Source organism: Talpa occidentalis, unplaced genomic scaffold, assembly GCF_014898055.3.
Source record: "Talpa occidentalis isolate TD23 unplaced genomic scaffold, MPIMG_talOcc4v2.1 talOcc4.17, whole genome shotgun sequence".
Lineage (NCBI taxonomy): Eukaryota > Metazoa > Chordata > Mammalia > Eulipotyphla > Talpidae > Talpa > Talpa occidentalis.
Window position 1 is genome coordinate 19,191,982 of NW_023601754.1, and position 17,240 is coordinate 19,209,221.

The 17,240-nt window shown below is 41.9% G+C and overlaps 1 protein-coding gene across 1 annotated transcript in view; it reads left to right on the top strand.

Annotated features, from left to right (window-relative positions):
• Positions 1–17,240, top strand: part of CDH13 (cadherin 13) — a 953,577-nt gene that overhangs the window by 322,802 nt on the left and 613,535 nt on the right. The window lies entirely within an intron of this gene.

Here is a 17,240-nt window from a genome sequence, read left to right on the forward strand (position 1 = left end):
CATTTGTGAATACAGTTTATGTTCTAATAAATTCCTTCCCTCAAGAATGCTTTATTCATCTTTTCTCAGTCACCCAGCTCACTTGCCACAATTCCAATTCCAAATATTTTCTGCCCCTGGAGGCACTCTCCCTGACTCCCTCCTGGAAGGGTGATATGGTAAATCACGTCATCTCTGTGTGTGCTCTCACCCTCCTCTCTGCCCTCTCTGTGCCCCTTCCTCCTCTTTCCTCAGAGGAAAAAATGTCTTGCTAAGGTTAACTCTGAAGGTTAATCCTTTCTTTCTACCCTGGTCCATGGGGTGGGAGGTGGGGGGGCATGTCCAATATTTGATTTCTTCCTGTCACTTTCAGGGGTTTTCATTCCTTTTAAAAAAATAATCATGAATAACAACCATTTAAATATTTAAGTATGTGTTTTTCACTTGGTCCCACATGGGTTCTCATTTCTTAATGCATCTCCCCCGCCATGCAATGCTCACAGTCTGCTTTTGCTACAACATTGCACCTTCTTTTCTTAACATCTTGCTCCATTTCTCCTTTATGATGAGCTACTTAAGGATTTTCTAGGGCTACTAGTTAGTTCTAGTGACCATCTCAGCCCACATTCCTCAGTCTCTGCAGCTTCTAGCACTGCCAGCTTCTTCTCTTACCCTAGCCTTGAAGCTGGCCCTCCCAAATCACTCTAGTTTCATGTGAAGTCCCTCCTCCTACGTGGCTGTCTGAAGACTGTTCCATACCATCCTTCCACTCTGTAAGATGGAATAAAAGAAAGTACAGTGTTCTGTTTAAGAATTTGGAATATAAAGCCATATTGCCTCGATTCAACCTCCATTATTAGCATTTATTAGCAGTGTGATCTAGGCAAGCAACTTGAAATGTTTATTTTCAGCTTAGTTATCTATAAAATGGGAGCTAATACTAACTATTCCATAGGCTTTTTATTTCATTTTTAAAAAGATTTATTTATTTATGCATACAGGATCTGGGGTACAGACCAGAGGTGTGAGGGGTGAGAGGATTCACCAGAGACAGAGTGGGGAACAGAACGGGCAGATTGATTGAAGTACACTGCTGAAGGGAGCAGTGGGCGAGTCAGGGGAGGTCTGCTGTGCCATGTGGGTATCTCCCTGACTGGCTGGGGGATCGAACTCTTGTTGCAGAGGCTGTGCATAGCTTCATAGGTTGCACCTTAAACCCTTGAGCCACCAGGGAGGCCCTCCATAGTCTTTTTAGTGAGTTAATTCACTTAAAACATTTATTAAACTATAAGAATCCATGTCATTAATATCTCCAAGTTGACACCTTTCTATATTCTGACATTGGAACTGCCTTATTTTCTTTTTTTGTAAAGTTTTTTTTTTTATTTTGTTTATGCATATATAAGAACTGGGGTATAGGCCAGAGGTGCAGGTGTCCCTTCACCAGAGACAGAGTGGGGAGCAGAATAGGTGGATCTACTGAAATACACTGCTGAGGGGAGCAGCAGGTGAGATGGGAGAGGTCTGCTGTGCCATGTGTGTGTTAGTTCCCTGGCCAGGGATTGATAGCTTGATAGCACTCAGACTTTAACCCCTGCGCCACCAACAAGGCCCAAGGAACTGCCTTAGCTTACAATTGCTGATGAAATATATTATCACAGCTTAGTGACTTAAAATTGTGTGTGTGTGTATAGGCTCATAGTTCTAGAGGTCAGAAGTCAAGCATAGATGTCACTAGGCTAAAACGAGGGTGTCATTCATTTCTTCTGGGAGGGTCCAGGGGGATCCAGGATTGGATCAGTCCTTGCCTTTTCAGCTTTTACGCACCACCCCCATATCTTGGCTCATGACTTTTCCATGTTCAAAGCCAGCCGCACGGCATCATTAAATCTTCCTTTGATCCTGACCTTCCTCATGACATTTGTGATCACATTGGGGAAACCTAGACAATCCAGGATACTTTTCCCATCTAAAGATCAGTTGATTGGCAACCTAAATTCTACTGTACCCTTCATTACTTTGTCATGTAACCTAACATTGTCACAAATTTCAGGAGGATTGTGATAGGCATCTTTTGGGGAAACCATTATTTTGCTTACTACAAGTACTAGTTTATCTTTATAATAGTTCTTTGAACAACTGTCTGAATTTATGTGCTTTCTACTGTGGAACTCTATATAAAATACTTCTCTCTGTGAATTCAGGCCAGCCTCCATCTTCACTCCACTCTTATGCCCACAGCTAGTTGCAGGGCATCTCCTGGCTGTATCCCACACAGATCCGAGTGCTTAATCATCCTCCTATAACCAGCTCAGTTGCTTCTCCAAATACACAGATTTCTACAAGTGACCCAACTATTCTCCAGGTTCCTCAATATTTATTGAAGAAACAGAAATATTTCTGTCCTCTTTGGGTGAGCAGAAGTAGGTTTTAGAGGAGGTGCTGCTTTAAACAGAAACTATTACATTTGCCAAATGTGACCATCATGAGACCTCAAACCATAAGCACCCCAGAACCCCAGCTGCCAAACTCTAAAGTCCATGGCAGCATTTGGACTAAAGCTATGCTTCTCATTAATTGTTCCCACAAATGACTCCACCAGTAGAGGTACTAAGGCAAGCTTGTTCCAGGAAGTGTCGGAAACATCTGCCAACTGACCATGGCTGGAGGACTCCCTTACCTCCTCGCAGTACCCTTTTTTGGCTGTAGGGTGCTTCCACCTAGCCTGCCTCCTCCCTCTCCTGCACTCAGGATCAGACTTGCAGCTCAGACTCATAGCTCGCTCAGACTTCCCAGAGCTCGACCCTCTTCTTTTTCCAGCTGCTTCTGTAATGAAATCATTGGTCTTTGATTCCATCTTGCCTCTACTTCTCAGGGATCTGGACTAACCTGCTATGTGTCTGAGCTGGAAGATTGAAGGGCCAAGACATGGTGGGGAAGCCACTTCCTTAGGTTCCCCTGGTTCTAGGCAGATATAGAGAATTCACAGTTGCCAGTAAGGGTGTACTCCGACAATGCCAACTCCCTGGTGCCAGAAGGAGAAAGTGGGAGGAAAATGAGATGTTTTAGAAACAGCAGAGGGATCCGTGAGACAGGACTGCTGTGAGCTGATGTCACGCTTGACATAAATTGACAGCTAAATGACTAGAGATTTTGGAACAGTTCAGCAGGGGAGTGTGTGTGAGAGAGGGAATGTGCATCCCCTGAACAATGAGGACAAATCTGAGTGCTAGCTTCAGGGTGTCTCTCTCAATTAGTCTCCCTCATCCACTTTGCACACCACCACCTCCAACGTGGTACTGACTGTCAGAGGAATGGATTTCTTCACTGAACTTTCAGGAGGAGGTACAATGGGTGTGAGCTACCAGGAAACAGAGCTGCATTTGTGTGAAGAGGGCTTTTCCCTCACACACCTCAGCCCTGGAGTCCCTGGGCACAGGCTTCCTGCTATGGTGGGCAGTGGGACTGTACAGCCTATAGCACCTTCCCTTTCAAGAGCTGAATGCATTCAACAACCATCGAGTGCCTCATTGCCCAGATTTCCAGATGTGGTGGATGATTTGAATCACCTGGGAATCCATTTAAAAATCATCCCAATCATGATCTCAAAAGAAAGAGACTAGGAAACTGGAAGAAAATATGACAAGTACTTTCCCTGCAGTTTTATTGGTAAATCCAGCTTGGAAACCACACTGTTATATTCAGTGAACAATCCCAGATTTTAGATATCATTCACCTATGTCTTTACATTAAGAAACATTTTATGGGCTTCCCTGGTGGCACAAGGGGTTAAGCCTCAGCACTATCAAGTGATCTCCAGCCACTGCGACATGAGTTCAATCCCCAGCCAGGGAGCTGACTCACATGATGCAGCAGACCTCTCCTGTCTCACCCGCTGCTCCCCTCAGCAGTGTATTTCAATAGATCCACCTGTTCTGCTCCCAGTCTGTCTCTGGTGACTCCTCTCACCCCTTGTACCTCTGGCCTACACCCCAGTTCTTGTGTGCATAAATAGATACAAATAAATCTTTAAAAATAAACGTAATATTTTATGCCATCAGAAGTTGATTTGTTTGTTTTCTTGTGCTTAAGAAGATACACACTAGAATCTAACAGGAGTGAACTTAAATTCTGGCTCTGCCACTTATTTCCTGAGTGATCTTGAGTAATAGATTCAACTTTTCAGAATCTTAGTTTTAGATGTAAAATAAGGATAACAAGGTATCTTTTTCCTAGATTTATTGAGATAATTATGTGGTATAATAGTAGCTTACATTCATATTCAACCTGCTATATGCCAGTCACTGCTTCAGTTACTTTCCATGTATTAGTTCATTTATTCTGAACAACTCTTTGAAGCAGGTTCAACTAAGATTCCTTTTTTAGAGATAAAAAACAACATCAAGAAGTTAAATAACTCACTGAAGATCACACCACTAATAAGGAATAGAGATGAAATTCACCCAGGCCCTCTAGAGATAAGTTCTGGATAGGAAACTTACCCAGAAAAAAAATGTAAGGGCTCTTATACCATGTGTGTATATAAAGCACTTTACCCAGAGATTAGAATATACTAGAGAACTGTTAGCTAATATCATCATCACTGCTTTTATTTGGGGACTGAAAGTGTGATCGTCACAAGTCCCCAGGATTTATAATAATTTATAGAACCCCCATAGCTACAAGACTTCCTAGTATCTTCATGCCCTCCCTGCTCCTTTGAGCACTTAACCCCAACTGGGTGACGGGAGAGGCATCACACACTGAGGTGTTAACTTACTGACACCTGGAACATCCAACTGAAAGTCTGTTCCTGTTGAGTGAGTAAGTAGCATTTTTCTCTGTTTCTCCTAAGTGACCAAGAGAAATCCTTACAGAAGTGAAATGCGAGCCCTTTAATCCTAATGTTCTTTGACTTCTGTGAGACCCACAGGTTTTAGGAGCTGTAATGTCAGCAAGAACTTAGAAGATTTTTTCTGGAATATAAAGGAGAGGGGATTTGAACAGCATCTCTGTTACAGCAAAGAGAAATTAGGGAATGATTCACCCTACTCTGAGGGAAAGCAGAACTCAGAGATTTTGAAATACGTAAGACTTAGTAGTTTTGGAGGGAAAAAATACCATCACATTTATAATCTGATGGCATCAATGAGGATAATAAATGTTGCTTCGATAACAACCATATTCATTAGACATTTTCTGAGCTTTCTCCCTTATTTCCCTTTCAAAGAAATTATCACTTAGGTCTTCCAGAGATAAGTTCACAGGTTTTAGAAATAGTCAGAGCTGGGTTTTAGGTTGGTTTTACCGCTTGGCATATGTAAGACCTTAGGCAAGACCTTCATCCTCCCTGAACCTCACTCCCTTTTCTGAAAAGTTGATCCTGTTCTTCATAGAGTGTAGAGTTGTGGAACAAAATGTAACAGTGTCTAAATACATTGTGTGCTTGGCTTAGCACTACCAAGCCCTTTGTAGGTGTTGGTGGTGTGCATTTGGTGATGCCAGTTTCATGTTCCTACATCTGCGCTCCAGAGCCCTAAGTCACTCCCACAGTTGACTATGTTGAGTTCAGCGCCAAACCTTTGACATCTGATGTAAGGAAAACAAAAATGCTTTGGTGAAAATACCTATTTTTGCTTCCATTTTAATTTTTAAATATCTACCACCACAACCATAAATATATTGAACTCCATGGTCACAAAAGCCTTTTGTCAGATTACTTAGCCTGCCAGTTTTCCCGTTGTCAAAAATACCTCAAAACATTACTACTTTAGCTAAACAAGTATTTATTTTCTCTCATATATCTGAGTGTTATCTGGAATGTAGATCACCAAACTGGGGCTTGGCTGGCTTTAACTCTGAACTGTGGGTGGGACTTAGGTCTGCTCAGGGTGTCACTTCTGGGTACAGTAGGAATGCAAGAGACAAGCCCACCTGGTAAACACGTCTCAAGTCTCTGCTTGCCTCTTGTCTAATAGCACTTACTGGCCATAGTAAGTCACAAGGCTCAGCACCACTACAAAGAGATGAATGTTACAAATACTACAGCTGCAAATGTGTACGAATGTGAAGAATTGAAACTGAATCTCCTTCTATAATACTTGGAATTTCAAATCCCAAGTTATTTTACACTTTATTTAATCAGTACTTTCAGGTTGGGTAGGGAAGACCCAGGAGGTTCAGGTGACTTAAGTCTATCGGAAGATGACATAGATCATGGCAGGAATACCATACACCATGGAATTAGGTTGGTAATTTGCTTTTCAGGAGTCAGCGGCACCCAGTAAAGTGCTGCTGAAAATGGGGTAGAAAATGCTGGTAGAAAATGGGGGCTCAGTAAACACTAATTGAGAAAACAAACAAGTGAGTCACCCAGAGGCAACCTTGACTTTTCCCCACATTTGCCTCCATGGCTCTGTCCTCTATGGTTATCACCACTCATGATTCAACTTCTCTTTGTTCTTCCTTTCTTTTATTCATATACATTTTCTCTTAAAATTCCTCAAGAGGAAGGATCCTACTGAACTAATTAGCCATCTTTCAATCTTTTGGGCAGAGATCTTAGAACATGCTGCCCCTTTTTTGGCACAAATCAGCCATAGATAATGATTTCTTTTTAAGTTGCTCTTTAGTGGTTCAGTCACAAAGAATGGAGAAGAACATGCAAAAATGTTCCCTGTGCTGGTTTCTCAGCGGGGCTCTGTGGGACACTGCTGTCACATAGAGACTCAAGGACTCTGTGTAGTCTCAACCCATCCCTCTCTTTGTGGCGATATGTTGGTTCTGTGATTTGAAAAGATCACCTTTCTCTGGCCCAGAGAGGTCTTTCTCCCTCTGAAGTGCTAATCACAATCTGATGAGCCAAGAGCTCCTCAACTCCTCACTTTCTGCCATGATCTGGCTAGAACTCCAGCCCTAACCCGCAGACCACTACCTGCTGAGCACAGCACTGCCCCCATCTCCTGAAGCTGAGCTACTTTTTTGAGTTTTGTTTATAATCCCTTATAGCAACAACCCTCTTTAAATTATTGAAGACTGATGGGAACTCAGGGCAACTGGACCCAGACTGAAGGAATATGTGCTGTGTGTGTGTTTTCCTTTCATTGTAAGAAAATGCTTTTAGAGGAAGAATCTTCTAGGAGATCTCAAGGTGCGGAGAGTGGAAGTGATGAGGTTTTTCTTGGCAAGCAGTGAGGAATGGGAGGATAAAGGCGGTGACCCCTGATATCAGGCAGAGGAGTTGGAGGCTGAAGCTTGAAGCACATGAAAGCTGCTAGCAAAACTGAAATGATCCAGAAAGAGAACAAATAATCAAACACCAATTCAGGAATGAAAGTGGACTATTGCATAGTAAGCTGCTGTCACATGGGGCAGGAGGTGCACTCTGGGTGATAGATGATCCCCGAGGAGGCTGCCACAGTTAGACTGTAAGCTCCTTGAGGCCGCAGCCATCTTATTCCCCTTTCATTCTCCAGTGCTGAAGGCGCCAGGTAGCACCTAAGTGAGCCATGTGGATATTAGATAAGCAATGGAGCTATAATTAATAAAATACTGAATTTGCTCAGTTAATTTGAAATTGAACTTCAAGTCTTGCACATGCACAGAGAAGACTGACTTTCAAAACTCTACAAAGCTGAGTGAAGGGAGAGGGAGAAAGAGAATGGATGAATGCGTGAGTGCAGCGATGAGTGAATGAATATTTAACCTGAACCTGGAACATGGCAGTGTGAGTAGCTGAAAAAAGAAAAGGGCCCCGACAAAGGGAGCTGGACTCAGGACCAATGTTCGTGTGGTAATCACCCACAAACAGAAGTCTGCACCCTGGGTCTCCCCGGGCAAGTGTGCAATTTATTCTTAAAATTCCCTTGCAAGTTCATCACTGTTTTTGAACCTGAGCTGACTGTGGGAGCTGCCCTGCCTTTGGCAAGGTGGAGCTGTACGTTTGGCCGTGGCCAGGGGTGGCCTAGGTGGAGAAGTCCTGTATGGGGGATGTCATGATCCTATAAACTCATTCTGCAGGGAACACAAAAAGGAAGACAAGCAAAGTGGTCCAAAAAGGCCTGTGATCATACCAGTTAGATGCTTTCTTCTTTTCTGGCCCCTCTTCTGGCCCATCCACAGAACCCAGAGCCTACATGAGGCTTCATCAGACTGTGATGTTAGGAACTTCTTTCTCCATTAATGCAGTGTAAAGAAATCTCAACTCCATGTTATATTCCAGGATTGGGTAATGCCCCTTCTGTATTTATCCCAGCTTTGTTAGCCTAGACCATCTATCTAGAAGTGGTTTGTGTTCATCCCTCTTCTGGTGAGCTTTGTCTTTCATTGAGCACTGTTATTTACATGAGACTAGTTTTATCGGTTAATGATGAAGTGAAGCTGCCCTTGTTAAAATCTCTGAACCCATTCTCTCTAGACCCTGCTCTCCACCCCACAACTATTTAACACATTTCTCTTCTTCAACCCCAATTCCCTTGACCAGCTCCCCTCAATGGTCACTTCCCATCTCAAAGGTTTTGAAGCCCACATTCTTTCCTCATTTCAGCCAAAGTCCTCATTTCAGCCCACCTAGTGAAATGCCACTACTGTCCTCTTTCCCAGTGAGAACACACTGCGCCACACACCATTTATATAGTATATACACTTAATGTGCATCCACTTTCTCCTCCCCACCCCCAAACAATTTCTCTTCCTGCCCTTCTCAACTCCAATCCTATAGCTGGAAGTGAAGGAATCAATTGCCAATCATTGTCAAATTCATTGTTACCAAACTTCACTTTTGGCATGGAGAACCTTTTGCACTATAGAAAACAACAACTGTAGAAAACTATGCAAACTTCTTTTCAAGGAGGATGGCATCTTCTTCAAGCTCCCCTTGGGATAATGATGTGAGCCCTGAAGAAGCAGCACGAAGACATTTTTGTGGCTCCCACTTTTCTCTGCCACCTGTGTCCCTCTGTCTTTTCATGAATATCCCCATCACATGAGAGGACTCAGCTTTTCCCTCCTGCACTACTAGGATTTCCAGTCCCTAGTATGACATGCTAACAGAGTAAAACAGGAAATCCCATATGTGTTAATTGATGACTCTCTCATCAGATTTTAGCACAACTCACTTGTTAGTTCAAAAATGAAAGAAAATATGTTTATTTCATGGGCCAGAGCCAACCAGTGGCCCTACATTGAGAATATTTCCGGAGCCATACTGATCTCAATGGGAAGGGGGTGAGTGCCAGCCCTTACAATAGATGAGCAAGCAGTGGAAGCGTTTCTGCACTAAAATGCCATCCATGGCTTGGTAAAGTCCAGAGGTGGGTATACCTGATCTTTCATCTGGGGAAATGCCATCTTGCACCTGGGCCTTCTGGAGGACTGTCATCCTTGTCTAGGGCCATAACTGGCCTATGATTTCAAATCATGTTTCTTAAATGTCTTCATCAGAAATTTAAACACAGGTCATGGATTTTTTTTTTTTTAAAGAAATTTATTGCTCTAGGTATCTCAGTGGTACCATTATTCTTTCTCTCCTAGATTTCCATTCTTTAAGCAAGAGTGATGATGTCAATAACCTGGAAATCTCTTTCAAACTAATAGTAACTCATTTCTCCATAACTCACTGTAACAACACAGTCATCTTAAGAAATGGTCACATGAGTTTGTTAGGTATTGCACAGATCCCATTTGCAGTCATTTTGTTTTTTATTGCTGAGAGACAAATTTAAGGCAAAAAATCAAGTATTTTAAAAATCTATTTTCATGCCTTCTTTATGTATCCTCATGTGCAAGATGTAGAATTTTTATCCACATTACTCAATATTATGTTGATTCATCCTCAACTCAGATTTTTTTCAATTCCTTTACTATTTGTTGCAATATTATTCTTCAGTCTGGTTTTTTGTCTCTTCTGTGTCCCTCTCAAGTCCAGCTTAGTACATATAAAACCGCCAGTCCACTGGAACCCTTCATCCCACAGCCACTTCCAGGGCATAATTTATAAAACTTTTCCTGTGGTATGTGGGTGGCTAAAATGAGCTGGAGAGGAACACAGAGTAATTGGGGGCCTGCAATCTCGACAACTGCTGATGCAGACACCACCTGGCACAATGAAGCTGAAGGACTGCTGATTTCAGCAATAGAAAAAGGTTGTGTCTATGAGTGGGGAGAATTACACAAGATCAACACAATTGATCTTAGTCTTGATCATGGGAGAGGAAGAGGAGAGGAAAAGTCTAAAAATTTAATTCTGTCTCTTTAAGAAACCTATTTCATATCATTATCGAGGATGCAAGTAGAGGGCTGCACAAATTTACCAGAGAATTTTCTGTTAGTCAAAAAGCATACATTGTAAAAATTACTAAAAATGTGTCAGAAAGGGATGAGGAAACCATTTTTAGCAGGTGTTATAATAAAAGTGCATTTTTTTGAGAGGGGCTGCAGGAGAGGGGCATTGGGAGCGAACAGTGTGTTATGGAAGCAACTCCACTGATCAGCCTCCAGAAGGACATATGCTGCCTTATGCTGCAGCAGGAGCTATACTTCAGAATGTTGTCAGACTGGGGTTCCCATTGGGTTCTTGCCCAGTCTCTGTCACAAATGAGCTGTGCAAACCTGGACACATCACCTGTCCAAATGTCAGTGTCCTTATTTGTGAAACGAGGAGCTTAGCTTACAACTGGTAGTTCTCAAAATTGGCTGTGCATCAGAATCACCTAGGAGGCTCACAAAAATCTGGGTTCTCTAGACTTCATTCACAGGAGATTCTGAGAGTTACAGTCAGGGCTAGGTGTATGCTTGTGTGAAAAGCACTTTTGTATTTCATGTAAGTGGAATGATGCACTATCCTTGGAGAGAAACTGGCCTAGAACTAGCCATGGGACGGTATAGGGGTGGGATGAAGAGAATCTAACAATTTAGGAGAACAGGGTTCTGTAGCTTTCCAGAGCAATACCTCCTAGGTCAAAAAGTTGTTACTGAAGTTTTTCAGGATCCATAGTTTGGTCTGATTTACCTCATTAACCTACAAACACATTTTTTAAAACAACTGTGTAACTCAGTATGAGGCATCAAGGGGTATTATGCAGGGAAAAAACACACTACATTATGGTTACTGTGACCAAGGAGACTAATATCTACTTTGAAATCAATAAATTAAGTCACTAGCCCTATTAAAAAGTGGGCCATCATAGGGGACAGATAATCAGTTCAGGTTGTGGTGATGAAGTGTTGATAGCAATGACCTTGGGCAAAGAAGACTTTGGCATTTGAAGTTTAATGTTCACTGGTTGAAGCCACCTCATGTCTATATCCCCCCCAGAACCCTCAAAGTCTAGTGGCCAGAGGAGGTGTCTTCTTTGGACACAGCTCAGATGATCTCTGCCAACCTTCTTCTCTTTTCTCAAAGATTACCTGGCCCTTTCTTCTGATTCCCACATTGGCATTAACACAGTTAATGCAGTAACTGGCCAACTCTTTCTGAGCTTGCAATCTGTTTTCTTTTGTCAACATTACATGACTCTTCTTTGTGGGCTTTATTATTTACACTTTATTAACTAAGGACTGTCCGCATTCTCTTTTTTCCAGATGCTTCAGGGTCTCTCCACATTGTTCTTAAACCACTACTCCTTGGATTTGCAGAGATTTTCCTTCTCACCAAAACTTTCACTGGTTGCCCTGTCACTACAGATTTAAATTGTTGCAGGTTTTGAGTCAGCACTGACTTTTGACTCAGCTGAAAAAAATGAAGTGTTAGGACGGGATGTATGTAAACTGACCCCATGCAGAATCTAGGAATTGATCTAAGATTTTGTGCACCAGCCTCGATGCCAAGCCAAAATCCATCATCATTGCAAAGTAGTGTTTTGGGTAATGTTGGAGGACTTTTCCCACAAGAACTTATTTTAGATTAATAGCAAACAATGGTCGCTGAATCGTTGTCAAAGGCATGTGTGTTAGACTGACTCACAGTTCAGAGTGTACCACTTCTCAGCTAGGGTTTAGTCAAGTATTCCTTCTCACATCATGGAAAACATCTATTTAACCCCAGTGTCATGGCACAGAACACAGGCCCCTGTAACAAAAACCAGCAGGAACAAACATGGGCAGGAACTAACGAGTCAGTTTTCCAGAAATGTCCTCTAGCAGGGTTATGGGTGATATGTTCTAAGAACACCTAGCCCTGTTTTGTGAGTAGAGAGGGAGCAGGATGAGCATGCAGAGGAGGTGTTGCCCTCCACTGCTCCCCCTTCCTCCAAGAATCCCTGAGCCCTGCTTCTTCCTCCAATGTGATCTCCCTTTTCAGGAACGGAAATGCCTTTTGCAGAGCCAGCCCATTCCCTCTGGTACTGGTCTCAGGGGAAGTACAGCATCTGGCTCCCACCCTCCATCTAATTACCCATCTGCTTGCGGGGAGGGAAAGAATGTTCTATTCCCCTTCCCTTCCCAAACATTTCCATGTGCTGATGCATGAAGTCGACAGCAGCTGCACCTCAGAGCCGCCCTTGGCACATCGCACTAACTGGCTTAGCTCTGCTGCACAATTCTTGGTCAGGGCTGCCTGGCAGCTAGAAGCCCAGCTCTCTCATGCCCCGTCACATGCACCCTGGACCACCCCTTGCAGTAGACTGACCCAGGTTCCATGATGCTCAATGATTCAGTGATGTGAATCTGTCAGGATGCCTGATCCCCCTCCCCCAGGAATGGTCACGGGTCTCCTGGCTCTTCTCTGGCTTACACCTGCCCTTGGCACCAGCCCCAGGGTCTTGTATCCTCATCTTCCAGCCTTGACTTAACTTGTGACCTTTTTAGTTATATCCACCTCACTCTGGTGGTCTTGTTTAGAAAGAGTTTTTATGCCAAGTACATTACATTTATAAACAAACATTCATTTATTTACCTTGTTTGTAAAGAATAATCAAAGTCTATACAAGGGTCCAGAGCTCTTCTTATCATAGGTGAGTGAAATGACCACTCCAAATTGGCTATATTCTAAATTGGCTAAATTAGCTATCTCAAATAATTTGGGTATGGAAAATTTGCTAGTTCAGCTCAGCTTTTTGAAGTATTTCAGACCACCATTTCTACCTAAGCACTGTGCTTGGGAGAATGACTTTGGACATAGAAACATAAGGGTTTAGACTCCACTTTGGCTATATACTAGAAGGATGACCTTGGGAAGATTTCCGAACTTAACACATCTCAGTCTTTATGGGTGAAGATGAGATAAGTATACTATTGACCTTGTTGTTTTACCATAAAGATAGAATGACTTAATGTTTTTAGAGCACTTCACACAGAGAGCTATAAAATAAGAAATCATTAAAAGCTAGTTGTTGCTTTCTTTATTTCCACCATATTTTAATCATCATAAGTTATTGTAACCATCCAAAGACTAAGCTATGGGGTTCCCAGATTGGGAATCCCTTTCTGTATTCTTGGGCAAATAGTCATTCAACTCTACCATGGCCAGGACTGCATCCATCCTCCTTCCCTCAGGGGATGAATCATAGGGTCCTCAGATAAAGACTTCTTTTCCCAATGTGATCTCCCTTTTCAGGAATGGAAATGCCTTTTGCAGAGCCAGCCCATTCCCTCTGCTACTGGTCTCAGGATGTGCCACCTTTGGTGTGACCATATAACTAGGTGACAGTCAGCAAGATAGGAGTGGAAATAATGTAAGTTCCTCATCTCATACCTTTGAAAAGAAAGAAACATATTCTCCCTTTTTATTTTTCCCCTCCCCTTCAGTTAGCCTGCAGACTTGGAAGGGAGTTATCTTCAGTTAAGTCAGAGAGGGCACAGTGTTGGAGATGGCATGGCAAAGACAGATCCCTAACACTGCTGAGCCACGGTTCCTGTTCTGGACTGCTAACCCAGACTGTTCATGAGGGAGAAATAAACTCATTGTTACTTTAAATAACTGCATCTTGGGGTCTCTTATTACACTATGATAGTATGTTCTGAAAACACACCAAACCAATGTTTTCAAAGTAGAAGTGGTACTTTGTCCCAGTTACATGACTTTGGAAGTCCAGAGTCAATTAGCACCCCAGCCTAACACAGACTTCTGCCAGACTGGATGTGACCAGATGACAGTAGCAATCATGCTGCCTTCATTCAGAAGGACGATCACCCAACCCCCTTGTGGGCTGCTGGGAATCAATATCTTTTAATTATGAGAAAGCACACTGTTCATGTTTCGCAAGTGGTGAAAGGAAGGTCGAATCACAGTCCTCACACCCTTTATCAAAACCACATACCGCTACGTTTGTCAAGTGGAATTCAAAATTGCATGAACCTGTAGAGGTTTTCATCTTCCTGTTTTCTTCCTTGTTTGTTTATATGCCTCTGCCTTACAAGATTAAAAGGCTTACAGAGCAAAGCATAGCAACAGAAAATGAAACCTTTGGGCAGATGAAATAACTTCCATTTTAAGAAAAAAGGCAATTAGTGACTTGAGGTTTTCCAGGTGGGGCCATGACCAGGAGGTTATTTTATTCCTTTCCTGTTGTGCATCTAAAACATTTTAGAAATAATCAAAACTCTAAGGAAAAAAAGAGTAAACTCCCTCCCTTTTCCTACTGCCTCTACCCTGTGACTCATCAGCTTCCTAAACTAGAACAACGCAGAGCTTTATGAGCATGGAAATGTCATCTCTGAGAACAGTGTGAGCTTATTTGTGTGGAAATCTCAGGCTGTCTTACAAAAGTCAACCCAGAACCTAGGGTGGCCTGGACCTATGGCTCTGCTGAACTTGTCTTCATGTGCCTTCGAATCATCTGGTTTTTTAGTGAGCACTCACGGGTCAATATATCAGAGTCAGCAAAAACACTAAAGATAACAACAACAATAACGACCTTGTTTAATTTTTAACTTATAAGGAGATGTTTTTAGCCTCATAATAAAAATGAGGGAATTACAACTCAAAAATATTAGGGAATTTACTTAAAGCAATCTACAAAATTATGAGTGCTTATAATGGTGATGGTAATAATAATGACTGATGATGGTAAAATGGGTAATGGTATTGATGATGATGATCATGGTGATGACAGTGATGGTGTTGGTGATGGTGGATGATGAATGAGAATGGTGCAATGACAATGATGCCTTACCCTCAGCTAGGTGCCATGCAAACATTTACTTATAGGCAAACGTGGGAAAGAAAAGAGCTCCTTGCAGTCTGATTACTGTAAGTGTTCAGTAATCGTCGACTTCAGGGACCAGGATTAAGATGAGGCAAGTAAAGAACTATCTTTTGGCACAGAATTTAAGAGGGCATACCAACAATGTCAGTAATCAAAATGAATAATATTTAATGCAACATTTATAAAAATAAAAATGCAGAACAACATACAGAACAAGATTTCAACATTTTAAATGAAGCTCAGACCTTGTCCTTGTACCCACTTAGTTTATCCTGACCTAATTTTCATTTAATTGTAAACTCATTTCATCCTCAAAACAAGTTTGCACCTAAATTGTTCACATACCCACTTTATAGAAGACAGTAATGAGATACAAGAGGTTTGTCCACAGTAACATAGTTAATATATAGAAGGCTGGGATTTAAACTCCAGCGTACTCTACTTAGGAGGCTATGTTTTGCCATTTAGTCTATCTGGCTTCTAAAGTGGATTTCTGTTATATTACATGCCTGTTCACTGTAATTTTCTAGGTCAGTTTTAAGAATTGGAGAGCAGAAAGAAACTACCTAATAGCTGTAGCTCTTATGAGGTCAGTGTACCAGCTAAAGTGAAAATGATACAGAACTTAAGAATGTGCACTTATTGACCACCTAGTCATATAAGGAATCCACTGAACCTACTTACAAATTTTATGTAATGGGGCCAGTGTTCCATTTCACAGACTGGTAAACAGAATCTCAGAGCTGGACACTCAGTCAAAGTCAATCTGTGGCAGAGCTAGCAACCAGCTCAAGTATTCCTAGGTGACGTAATCCTGTCCTTTCCACTACTCTGAAGTTGTCCACATCTGTTTCTGGAGCTCCAGTGTTCTTTATATTTCACCATAGAGACCTTCTAGCTTGCTTGTATCATGCTTTATTTTCCCTAGGGTTGGTTTTTTAAAAAATGCATTAATTAATACATTGATTTTAATAACATCTTGTGTCCTGTGTGATTTTAAATTTGGCATATATAAACTGAAGAAATATTGGAAAATAGAAAAGAACAGAACAAGATAAAACCACTTCTACCATTCAAGACTAAGCAGGGATGTCATTTTGGTAAAGTTCTTTCCTAATTTCTTTTGTTTGTTCTAGAGCGATGTGTTTTTTTTTTTGTTTTTTTTTTTTTCTGGACAGCCTATCCTCTTAGCAATAATAAAAACTGGTGTTAGAAGAATAAGAAAAAATTTAACCTAGCTTCCTTGGCTATCAATTTTTGTGGTGTTTTATTTTTTGAACTTATATTTTCTCCCCACCCCCACCATCAACTCTCATACCCCTTTTACTTTTTCTCTCTCTGCCTTCCCTCTTAATTCTTAATTCCCTTAGTGTTCACCATTTTTTTAAAAAATATTTATTTATTTATGCATGCATGCATGCATGCAAGCACTGGGTGCAGTCAGAAGTGTTGGAGGGTGAGAGAGTTCACCAGAGCCAGAGCGGGGAACAGAACAGGCAGACCGCTGAAATATACTGCTGCGGGGAGCAGCAGCCATGGCAGGAGAGGTCTGTCACGCATGTGGGCCCCTCCCCGGCATCCGGGGATCGAACTGGCACTGCAGTAGCTGTGGGCAGCTTCGCGCCTAGCACTCAACCGCTGCGCCACCAGGGGAGGCCCGTGTTCACCAATTTTCATAAGTATTTTGGTTATATAAAATAAGCATAAGTATTTGGCTAAATCACTCATTATGTAAATGTCCAAGATTTGTGTTTGTTATTTTTACTTGCTTCACTGCACATCATTCCATCAAACTCCTTCCATTTTTCTGTAAATGGCAACATTTGATCTTCCCTTATGGCTGAATAGTGTTCCATTGCAGGATAGATCACATTGCCCTGATCCAATAATTTATCAGTGGACATCTGGATTGTTTCTATGTTCTTACTTGTGAATGATGCTGAAATAAGATTTGTAGAGTATGTAATTTTTTTTTTTTTAATAGAGGCATGTTTTTCTTTATTTATTTGTTTGCTTGTTTGTTTGTTTTTTGTTTATACATGCACTGGGTACAGTCAGAAGCGCGGGAGGGTGAGAGAATCCACCAGAGCCAGAGCGGGAAGCAGAGCAGGCAGAAGG